This window comes from Aedes albopictus, chromosome 3 (genome assembly GCF_035046485.1).
Source record: "Aedes albopictus strain Foshan chromosome 3, AalbF5, whole genome shotgun sequence".
NCBI classification, from domain to species: Eukaryota; Metazoa; Arthropoda; class Insecta; order Diptera; family Culicidae; genus Aedes; species Aedes albopictus.
The window spans coordinates 148,058,756-148,071,286 of record NC_085138.1 but is presented as its reverse complement, the minus strand read 5'-3'; the positions used below and the strand labels follow the sequence as shown (position 1 = coordinate 148,071,286).

General features: G+C 40.0%; 2 protein-coding genes across 2 annotated transcripts in view; both read right to left on the bottom strand.

The window, feature by feature from the left end:
• LOC115266033 (uncharacterized) overlaps positions 1 to 12,531 on the bottom strand; it is a 521,849-nt gene that overhangs the window by 48,126 nt on the left and 461,192 nt on the right. The gene's annotated exons all lie outside the window — the stretch shown is intronic.
• LOC109424037 (protein tincar-like) overlaps positions 1 to 12,531 on the bottom strand; it is a 580,636-nt gene that overhangs the window by 426,948 nt on the left and 141,157 nt on the right. The window contains exon 3 of the mRNA XM_062843067.1: positions 7,427 to 7,454. The gene's annotated coding sequence lies outside the window, so the exon portion shown is untranslated. The remainder of the gene's footprint in view (positions 1 to 7,426; positions 7,455 to 12,531) is intronic.

Below are 12,531 nucleotides of genomic sequence, written 5' to 3'. Positions count from 1 at the left end.
TGATAATATTGATATTATAGCTCGGAAATTTGAGACGATGGCGGAAACGTACATCCGACTAAAGAGTGAAGCCAGGCGAATTGGATTTGTCATTAATGTGTCGAAGACAACATCCGCGATGACAAAAGGCTCCAGGGAAGAATCACCGCCACCCCGAATTTCTATCGACGGTAATGAAATCGAGGCCGTTGAAGAATTCGTGTACTTGAGCTCACAGGTGACCGCCCACAACGACACCAGCAGAGAAATTCAGAGACGCATTGTGGTGGGAACTCGAGCTTACTTTGGACTCCGCAGAACTCTACGATCGAACAAAGTTCGCCGTAACACGAAGTTAACTATCTACAAAACGCTGATCAGGCCAGTAGTCCTCTATGGGCACGAAGCATGGACCCTACGTGCAGAAGACTAACGCGCCTTTGGAGTTTTCGAACGGAAGGTGCTGCGTACCATCTACGGCGGAGTGCAGATGAAAGATGGGACTTGGAGAAGGGGAATGAACCACGAGCTGCATCAGCTGCTGATAGAGCCAGCCATCGTCCACACCGCGAAAATCGAGAGGCCACGGTAGGTGGGCAGTGATGGAATTACTCTCCTCATGAAGCAATTCGCGAGTGTAAAGCCAACACAAGGCTTACTCACGATCCCGAGAGTAAACAGTGTGTGAGTTTATTCGCACCCGCCTGCATCGCGAGTAAGAAGCAAAACAAAAACAGAAACACTCATGAGCTTTAACTCGTGAAGAACTAGTGTAGGCGCGGGAAGTGCATTTTGTTGTGGTTATAATAGCAAATCCAGTGATTATCCAACATAAACTAATGCTTTATGCTTCATTGTTCCTGAAAAGCAACACTGTCAGTCGTTAATACGCGTTTTTCGTCAAAATGCAAAAAACTCACGAAGCTTCGCGAATCACATGCGAGTGCTTGCCAGCTTCGTTTACTCACGAATAAAGAAGTGCGAGTATTCTCGGGCCCCTGTTGTTCACGAGTATTTTTGTTTTGGATTGTGTCTGCTCAGCTGCAATCTTCATCATTTTCCATCCCTAAGGTGGGTCACGTCATCAGCATGTCGAATAGCAACCCGACTAAAATTGTTCTCGAGAGTCGTACGACCGGTACAAGAAGACGTGTTGCGTAGCGTGCTAGGTGAGTCAATCAAGTGAAGGACGATTTCGAAGGATGACCCTTCGCAGAGTGCATAACTGAAGACACACAGCCATGGACCGAGTAGAATGGAGACGACTCCTATGTACAGCAGAGAACACTCAGGCCTTATTTAGTCTGACCGGTAAAGGTAAGATCCGTCAGATATAACTCGTGGAATTTCCTCATAGATTTTTGCTGGAAATGTTTCAGATAATCCTCCTTGGATTTTTTTAGAAGTTCTTTCAGAAATCGCACCAAAATTACTAAAATGATTACTTAATGAAGGAATCATTGAAAGAATCCCTGAAGAATTTCTAAACAAACCCCAGGAAGATTGTATGAAGGATTCCTGGGAAAAAGTTCATGGAGCAATTTCTGAAGTTATCTCTGGAAGAACTCCTGAATGAACATCTGGCAGAATACTTAAAAACCCTCAAAATACTTTCTTAATGCACAGAGAAAATTACGAGAAACTTCTGGAAGAAAAATTGTTTTAAAAAATCCAGGAGGGATTGCATGATAAATCCGTTGAGGAATTTTAGAATAAATCACTTAAAGTGTCTACAGAAATCACTGTTTATATAACAGTTGCGATTCTCGAAAAAAAATCAATCAATATTGTTTTAGGGATACCTGCAGGTTTTTTTGGAAGAATCCTTGGAAGAACTCATGAAGATCCTAAAGATACCTCTGCAGGAATTTTTAGAAGATATTTTTATATAATATCTGAAGGAGTTATTTCAGGAAGATCCCTTTAGAAGCCAAAAAATTTCTTTCTGATATCTTTCTGATTCTGATATCACTAGAAAACCATCTACGTGAATTCATATGCCAATGTCTTTAAAATTCCTTAAAAACGCCAAGAAATAGATTCTGGAGTAATTTCCACTGGAACTTTGCTAAGTGAATTTTTGGGAAAATGTTTGAAGGAATCCCTGAAGGTGTAGGAGTTAGTTCTTTAAGTGAATCTTCCCAGAATTCTTCCAGGAGTCTTCCAAGACTTCTTCAGGGATTCCACAAATTTCTTCAATGATTCCTCTAAAAACGCCTTGCGGGGTTCTTACAAAATTGTCTTTTAGGATTGCTCCGAAATCTATTCGAAATTCCAGGATTATTTCAAAATTTGGGTCCAATAGTTCTCTCAGAAATTCCTCGTGGAGTTTCTTCAGAGAATTAAGAAATTCCTTCCCAAATTTTCTAGGGAATTCTTCTGAGATTCTTCCAAGAGTTGCTTCTAGGATTTCTTCAGAAATTCCTTCCAGCATTTCCGAAAGAAAACTTCTCCAGAAAATCCTTCCTGGATTCATCCAGATATTTCGTCAGAGATCTCCCTTTTGAAAATTTCGCCATAAATTATTTCCATTAATCCCACAGAAATTCGATAAGGGATTCTGCCACAAGTTTCTTCTGGGATTCGTCCAGCAGTTACATCCGGAATTCCAGAAATTTCTACCGTGATCACTACAGAAATTCTTTCACGGATTCCACAAGATTTTGCCTCTGGGATTTATACACAAATTATTTCCAGGATTCTTTTAGGAGTTCCTTCTTAAATTCTTCCACTAATCCCTTCCAGGATTTGTTCGATAATTCTTTCCAGGATTCTTCCAGAAACTCTTTCCGGAATTCCTTTCAGGATTTTTCCAGGAATTCCTCTCGACATTCTCACAGAAATTCCGTCCGGGATACCTATAGAAATATCCCGAAGGAAGAGGAGTTCCTACGGGGGTTTACTGTAATCCCTGGATTTCCCAGGTGCAGTAGATACGATGCAAATCGATTTATCGAACAATTACACCTGCCCCGGGGTTCACACGTGATAGGACAATGAAATACACAAGTTGAGTGCGTTTTTAACAACATCTATTCTCGTCGACGAGGAGTAAGGACTGACAAATACAATAACAAACATATATAGCTTTCATTATCTGCTTGGTCGACGAGTCAGAGGGGGCCAAGTAACAAAATTGACGAAAATGAGATTTTTAAGGCATTTGTTCAAGAATTACTTTAGCTACTTGGAACATTAACCCGATTTTCTTAATGTTAACGAGAGTTATAGCACAATTTTCTTTTGATTGAACTGAGAAAATCGATAATAGTGAGCAGTCAGAGTGGACCAAATGTTTGATATCAAGAGAGTTTAAAAAAATATGTATTGGTGAAAATCCAATAATCAAAATAGTTTATCATTAAAATGTAATACGTTTCCAAATCGTATGACTCCCTAACGCATTTTCTGATAATTATTGATCAAAAAAGCACGTGAAAATCTCTTTAATTATGGTCAATGTCGTATTTTACAGATCATCGAGTTGAAGCATAATGTGGCATTTCGTGTGCAGACAGAGTGGACCATGTGTCTCTAAGAAAAAAGGTTGAAATTATCATATTCTTCATTATCCTTTCCAAATCAAAATATGTTTGCTAAGTAGCTGTTGGGCATCATATTGAAATATACCAATACCAGGGTCATGCAGAAATTTATTTTACCAGTTATTTAAGAATTGTGTACTTGGTTCACTCTGTCCGAACGAATTTTTGACAAACGCCGGTTCTCTGAATGAATTATTATGAACTGTGTAAACTACAATATTCCAAAATACTAGCCGAACTATGAAAATTAGTTAGCCTTCTAGCAAAAGTTCTTAAATACGTTTTTTGCTGACTACCATTCATGTGATATTGAACTGTTGTACTTGGTCCACTCTGATTGAACATAATAATAATTGAAACTCGTAATCCTCAGTATTATAAGAAAAAATATCCAATTTTGAACGCTCGTTGTAGTTTTTTCGAACATCGTTCAATCAGAGTGGACCAAGTACAATCAATCACTTAGCAATCGCTTTGTTTTAAGCTTCATTTTATGTTTTTTCGCAATCAGTACAAAGTGATGTATCGATGAATCGTTATCAAGATTTATCGGAAAATTTTAAGAAAATTTGTTGAAAAACTCGAAATTAATAGAGTGTAAACTTCAAAGTCGTTTTTCTCGAAATTAGGAAAAAGACACATGGTTCTCTCTGGCCGCCGACTACTTATGCTTAATCTCACACACTCATACACTCTCAGATAACTATCATTCATCAGAGGTCTCCACTTCTTGGTTTTCTGTCTCCCTAAACAGCGGCTGCCACTACTCTACGTCGTCTACTCCAACAAGAAATTCTTCCAGAAATTTCTCCAACGTTTCCGATAGAAATCTTTTCCCTGATTTTCTATGACTACCTTTCGGGATTCTCCCAAGATTTCCTGTCGGGGTTTCTCTAGATTTTTTAGTAGCTTCTTCCACAATTCCTCCAAAAATGTCCTCTGGGTTTGGTCCAGAAATTCCTCTAAGGACTACTACAAAAACTCTTCCCGAGATCCCTCCAGAAGTTTTCTAACGCTTCCTTCCAGGAATAGCCAAGAAGTTTCTTCACTGATTCCAGAAATTTCATGTAGAATTCAATCAAGACTTCCTACCTGGATTTCATCAGGAATTTCTATCGTCATTATGTTAACAATTCCTCCAGGGGTTTCTTTGTGGATTTTAGGAATTTATTCGCATTTCTCTAGGAATTCTTTCCCGTATTTCTACAAAATATGCTTCCCCAATTCCTTCCGAGATACTTCCATGTTTTTTTTTATTGTACCTAGTATTCCTGCAAAACATTCTTTTGGCATCCCTCAGTTCGTTTTAGGATTTCTCCAGAAATTCCGTCCATAACTCTATCAAGATCTCTTTCCTTACTTACTTCTGAAGTTCCTACCTCACCTAAAAAAATATTTCAGGATTTCGTAATAACTTCAAGTTTCTGGGAGCCCTTTAAAGAAAAAAATGTTTTGGAGGAATTTAAAGGGTGTATACTCAGAACGAAGAGCCTTCAGAAGGAGGAATCTCTAGAGGAATCCCAAAAAGAATTCCTGAAAAAAAACTTTGGAAAAATTCCAGAAATAACTCCTGGAGTTCTTAGAAAAATGAATCCTCAGACGATTGAATCCCAGAAAATCTCCTCGGAAAATCCCAGAGGGCAACAGAGCGATAAATGGCAAGATCAAAATTAGCCCTCGGAATTTTTTTTTGAAAATCTTAGTAAGGGAGGGAAAAGGGGTCTATGGGTGCAAGGAAGAGTGAGGGAAATGTGGTGTCTGGTTCGTACACTATTCGTACACTTCGACCTTATTTTACATCCGCCTATAGCTGATCGAAAATAAATTTCTCTCGTGCTAGCAATGACAATACTTAACACTTTGATATTTTTTCACATTTCCTTGGACTAAGGAGGTTCGTGAAAATAATTAAAACTATCTAGTTTTGTCATTGCTAGCACGGGTGATTTTTTTTTTTTTTTTGATCAACCATGGGTGGACGTAAAAAACGGTTAAAGTGTATGTCCTAGGTGAAAAGAGTAACTCTATCATCAAGTCTGCTTGGTCGAAGAGGCACGATGTGATGCGTTGCAAGGGATTTCAAGGAGCATCTAGAGGAGTTTCATAGGGATCTTTGAGGGGTTACTGGAACGCTTCAGAGGGTTTCAGGAGGGTTTTCAGGAATGCTTCAGAGCGTTTCCGACGGTTTCATGGATTTCAGGGGCGTTAAAGGGGGTTTCAGGAGTTCAAGATGAAAAAATGCACGCTTTTGGAATACAGCTTAAGCGTGGTGTCGCTAAAGATGGTCGAGGGATAGTCGGTATTCCATAAAAAAAATTCAGGGCAATCAGTGGCGTTCGAAGGGGCTTAATAAGACTTCAAAGACGTTTTTGGAGGATCCACAGGGATTAAGGAGGGTTTTTAGAGGTGTTCTAGAACGTTTCTGGGGGTTCCACAGCGAATGAACTTTATAGTTTAAAGTGACGTTAATAAAAATGGCCACAGCGTTTCAGAGACGTTTCCGGGACGCTTCAGGAGGTTTCGGGAGTTTTGGGCTCGTTTTGTGAAGTCCTAAAGAGGTTGCGGGGGATTTTAGGGGCGTTTCAGAGTGTCTCAGTGAGATTCAGTGGGGTTTGGGAAGTTTTAAGAAGTGTCAGTGGGTTTCAGAGACTTGTCCAAAACATTTCAGGGGTTTTCATGGGAGTTTAAAGTGCGTTTCAGAGAAACCAGGAGGTTCTCCGCGGTGTATCAGAGAGGTTTAGAAGGGTATTCAAAGGTGTTTCATAGGATTTAGGAGCCATCATAATCAGTAACACCTACAAATTTTCAAATAAGATTCGACCAGGCACAGGTTCCGTTGTCAGGCGACGCTAGCACACTCACAAAAGATGAGCAGAAGACCTACCTTGCATTTCTGTAGAGGGTTTAAGGAGCGGTTTTAGGGTATTTCAGAGCGATCCCGGGGATTTAAGATGCGTTTCTGGTTCTGCGTTATTTAAGGGGGTTTGAAAGGCGTTTTAGGCGCGTTTAAAGGATTCAAGAGGCTTCGGGGGAGTTTGAGGGTGTCTTAATGAGTTTCAGAGGATTCTAGAGTGTTTCAGATTCGTTTTCAGAATGGTCTTCAGTGGTATTTCATGGGGTCTAAGAGAGCTTGAGGATGTTTTAAAAAGGGTTCTAGAAAGTCTCAAAAAGTTTTAGGAGTGATTGAGGGCGTTTCAGGCGTCCTCGGAGGGACTCTGGATGTTTTCAAGGGCTTTCCAGTGGTTTTCATGGTATTTCAGGGGTGTCAGGAGTTTTCAATGAGCGTTTGAAGGCATGTTGTATAGCGTTTCTGGGAGTTTCTGGACGTATTCCGCAGCCGGTATGAACGAAAGTCTACGAGGGGGAGGGGGGTCTGAGATGGCCAAAGTTTGGTCTACGTGGTTTACGAACAGTCCCAGATGGTCTCGGCTTCTGGAATGGGAGATCGACTGTTGACACTATCTTTTCAGCTACAAAGATCGCCTTAATATCTCTTTAGTGTAAGAGGAGAGGAATTCGCTACTAAGCAGTAGTGATAGTGACCCTGGATGTAAAGCACGCGTTCAAAAGTGCCAGTTTGGCGGTTTTTGCGATGCGCTCCACCTTCTGGATGGTTACGGAGAGGTGTAGGGCTTAGCGACAATCGGAACGGTTTAGTGGATCGGAGACATAATCCTGCCTCTTTCGTTGGTCCCTAACTTCACACTACCTGAGACTCCTGCATGAGCAGATCCCCCCCATTGCTTGGTGGAGAAAAAATAAAGGCTAAGTATACAAGAATAAAGGAATTGCCCCTCTCCTATAGAAGTGCCATCAAAAATTCGTTTCATATAGCCTTTCGGCACCACAGCATGAAATCGTTCTCGCAGAGAAGTTAATTCGTAATGATTTCATTTCCTTACCATATCTCCGGATAATTATCTCATCAGTCTGAAAAGAAAGTAAACAGAAGCGTTAATCAGTCAATCATCGAACTTTCCAACATCGAAACCCATAAAACCTCAACAACTAACCTAACCCCACCATCATCGGAAAACAGGCAAGCTCTCCGCGTCCGCAGTCATTTAATCTCTCGGGTTACTCCATTATCGGCTTCTTTCGCCGTTTTAACATAGCTAATTTGCGAAAAACTTGCCCCATGGCTGTCTCATAAATCAGCGAAAACGTCATAACTAAGAACCACATCTTCCCCTCCCAGCTCATCCCTGTCGGTGTGCGGGTCTCACAGGCAGCGGCCACAGGAATGAAGAGATGGCTCAAGAGATCGGGGAATGTGGGGAGATCAGGATGTGATGTTACGGAAAACAGTAAATCAAATTAGTTTTCAGAGCTTCAGTATGATTTCTATAAAACATTCGTGAACTTTTTTGTTTCTCAACTTGTGGACTACTTATTCTTCTTGACATGGTATCTCAACAGGGCTATGGAGCATTTTATACCGAATTTCCCTCTGTGGTAGTAACAGTAATTGCTTTTCATTTGACACCTCACTTTCCACCGCGGCACGCCATCTGACACGACAGTACGGCTTAGCTTTCCAGATTGCCACCCTTCTTATCCAACGAAAATGTAGCGCTTATCATCCTTGGTACTTAAAGAAAAAGAATCCAGCTTACTTTACCCCGACCCCCAAAACCCCACAGGTTCGAGGGCAGCAGATTCGACAAACACTCGTAAAATTTAACGGCCAGGGCCATTAAAAGGAACTTTGCTGCTCGATGGGTGGGTTGTCCCGCGCTGGCTGTTCGATGTCGTCCTAGATTTTGATGGTTTACGCACCACCACAGTAAATTTTTGTTACTCTCTTGGTGAAAATTTTGTTGTTTACTTTCAAGAGATTACGAGGGCACTTCTGGGCACCGCGGGGAGCTTGCTATAAAAGAGATAGTAATTGACAGAAGCAAAGGGTAATTTAGCTGAATGCACTGCCGTAACAGCTAACAATTACTATGATGCATACGCGTATTTTTTGACTTGGACATCTGAGCGTCTATAAATTAAGTGATGCAACATTACATTTACGGACGTCTTGGCAATTCATAATTAAACGTTTTTGAGTTCTAATCCTTGGTAAAAGCTTATAGTTTTTCCATGAAAATTTTACTCTAGAACAAAAAGATATAAAATAGTGAAATAGGAGGAAAGGGCGGGCCAATACGATTTATCGTAGGAACTTCTTCTTCTTCTTCTTCTGCATGGCTCTACGTTCCAACTGGAACTTGGCCTGCCATTCTTCAACTTAGTGTTCTTTGAGCACTTCCACAGTTATTAATTGGCTTTCTTTGTCTGCCATCATGAATTTGTATATTGTGAGACAAGTACAATGATACACTATGCCCAGGGAGTCGAGAAAATTTTTCCGACCGGAACCGGGAATCGAACTCGCCGTCTCCAGGTTGACGTTCCATAGCCTTAACCACTAGGCTAACTGGAGACCCGTAGGAACTTATGCATGTGAATCAAAAGCGGTAGCCATTAATCCACCAATCCCGTAACAATACGAAATAATCGGCTGCGCAAGTTGAAAGACCATGTCCAGTACTAGCAATTGTTCAGCATAAGCGACTGTTTGTGACACACTAGAAAGCATGCTTTCTTCACACCGCCCACGTTAAACATTTCCCCGAATGCAATCCAGCCAGCGCAGCGTGGTTCCCGTCACGTGACCAAAGCCTATTTCGTTGAATTATTTACCACCTACGCATCGCCTCGGAGGTGTATCATCGTGGGTGACCAACCATACCAGCGCACCACACGCCACGACCACCATTCTCATAAAGCTGCTCTGGCTGGCTGGTGCGAGTGGTAATGTTGTATGGTCGGCACGGCGGCATATTTAGTGAGTGAGTGCATAAACTGATAAAATTACCCCGTATTCGTATAATTCGAGGGAGCATATGTGATAGGGATCTACCGCGGTCGCGCCAAACCACCACAGTCAGTGGAAAATATGGTATTTATGCGTTCGATGGAAACGCCATGATAAGAGATCGACCAAACGTAAGCGGGCCACATATGTACGTGCGCTAATGCATCCTGATCCGCATCCGAATGCACACACGTAACCAATTAGCGCCAGCAGTCAATTGGGCTAGTCGGTTGCTTAGGACGTTTTAGATCGTTTTGATGGTTACAAATTTAATTCGAATCCGAAGAACTGCGATAACAGCCTGGGCATCATGCCGTACACGTGTGCTGTGCTGTGCACGAATCAATAGTCTTCCTTTTTCGACCGAGACACAGAACAGCGAACAACACACTGGGTCCAACAAATTGGACTTTTCTGTTATCATAAAACCCAAGTAACACACTTGTCACAGAAGAGTCATGGCGGCGCAGGTTTTTATTGCGCAGAACTCACTGTGACTTACTTCTAACAAACAAACAATTACTTGCTACTGCGCCGCCGTGACTCTTCTGTGACAAGTCTGTTACTTGGGAGGTTTCTGCTGAATCTTACATTATATGCAAGATGATTCGACTTCGTTGACAAGGGAGTATGGAACAGAATGATATGCGGAGGTTTTACGAAACTGTCAATGGTGTGCGGCGAAAAACAGCATCTTCTCCAGCCATATGCAACGACCGTGATAGAAACTTGCTGAAAGACAATACAATGGTGGCTACCAGGAGGATAGAGCACTTCGAGCAATTGTTGAACAATGCAAGAATGGAGTTAAGAACTTCTAATTTCGGCACTGCAGTTTTGGCGAATTAAAACGCAGAAATTAGTAGCTTATAGAGCGTAACAGTCGAACTCTCTTGAAACGTATGGAATTGAAATCAGAAGTATTCGTTTTTTGTTCCAATTTCGCAATAAATTTGATTCGAAACATTAATAACCACAGGTTCTAGTCCACAAGAGTATTGAAAACGATATTATTCTAAACTATTCCTGGGCCTGGAATTCTTGAGGAATTTTATTTACTTGATCGTAGAGTTTTAAATACCTAGTTTTTTTTAAGAATTTCCCCATTCAATAAAGAATTCCATAAAAATTGTTCATGGAAATCCTTATGAAACTCCCTATGTAATTAATCATTAATTTCATCGTAAAATTTACCGGAAGGAATGTTCATTAGATTTTTTTACTGTGTATTTTATTAGAATGTTTCATTGCACTCCTCGTGGAGGGACCTGGAAAGCGTCCTCTTGGTATGTATTATAGAAATGCTCCATATACACTACCTTCAGTAGGTCGGCTCCAGAGGAACGTTCTCCTCCATTTAGGAGATTTGTGCCATTTTAAATACCCTAAAATGCGTGTTTCATAAAATAAACTATCCAAAAATTCACCCATCGTGTTTTTTTCTAGATTTTTTTTCCAAAATTATACCAGGAATTTTTCTCAGGTTTTTTTTGAACTTCCTGTATGTAGTACAAAGGATACTCAAAATAACTGGGATAGGTAAAATTTTCACTTTTCCAAATATGTTCAACTAGCTGTAACTTTTCAAAAAGGGCATCAAATATTCTCAAATTTTTACTGTGAGTTCATCAACTACTTGTGTATCAGTGGTACAATTTTGAAAAAGATCGGGCTATTCTACATGAAGTTATAAAGAAGATTCTAGAAAAAGGTATAATTATCCGATAGCCAACTTTGAGCTGTTATATCTTCGGAATCAATGAACCGAATGCAATGAAATTTTGATCACTTACGTCTAATATAATGAACTTTGAAAAACATTTAACTTAATTTGAAATTATATATAAGAAAAAAAGTTATAGCAATTTCATTTATTCTATGTTTTTAGTAAATTTATCTATTTTTCATATGCATCCCATTACTTTTTCAATTTAATGTCGGCAATTTGGTTGCTTTCCTTCGAAACATAATGTATTCAAGTCAATTAGAGGTAATTTAAATGAACTATAATTACTTTCCATAATTCTGAAACGATGATGAAGTTTCGGATAAATTTGGTGTTATATTAGAAAAAGATTCTAATCGTTTTAACTTTCTTTCATGTAAAGATTTATAAGTTTAGTCAAAGGTTTAAGCTCATTATATTAGCCATAAATTATCAAAACTTTATTGCATTCGGTTGGTTGAATCCAGAGATATAACAGCTCAAAGTTGGCTATCGGATAATTTTACCTTTTTCTAGAATCTTTCTAACTTCATATAGAAAAGCCCGATCTTTTTCAAAATTGGATCACTGATACATAACACAGCGCTACATTTTTTTGTCTCAAGAGCAAACTTATGTGTCTCTGACTGATTTTGGACCGCTGAATCCGAATCCGGGCTCAGATTTGCTCTAACACCTCACAATTTTGAGCTATACCTCACACAGAAAAAAATATGTAATTAAATTTCAGCGAGAAATCATGCACATAAAGGGAATGCCAGAGTTAGTGCAAATTTACATGAAATATCATGTAAAATTACGTTACGTTCGTGTAAATTTCCGCCAATCCCAGCAAACCAGAAGTCATATAAGGATGTTAATCTCAAGTTATATTAATGAACAAATTAAGTTAGAATTATATAAGGTGCCAAAACAGATTGGATGAAATCGTATACGAAGCCCACAATTTAATCCGATTCCATTTGGAAGCATTAGTAATTTCAACTTTGCGTTAACAGTTATACAACTTCAAGTTGACATTATTCAGCAACTTCAAATGCACTTGTTGTGACTCTATTATAATCTTAAAGGCGAGATTACATTTGGGGTCATATTTGTCAAAATAAAATTAAACGGTGATGAATTTAGTCGGAGAGCCGGATGATTAAAAGTAAGTATTTTTCTAAATATTTCGGTAAGTGCATCACTTAGGTCAAATACGTACAGATGCAGGTGAGTTTTATTACATTCACCTACCTGCAGGCTGCAGGTCCTACTGGCCGCTCCAAGGGCAACTCTGGGCAAGTACTAGCCCAACCATACCGCGGATCAGCAGCTGCGCTGTTCTAGAGTGAGGTTTGTCTCGTTCCCCAGACGGTTGATATATTCAACTTCTGCTGCACAGCCTGATACCACCAAACCACAACGAAACA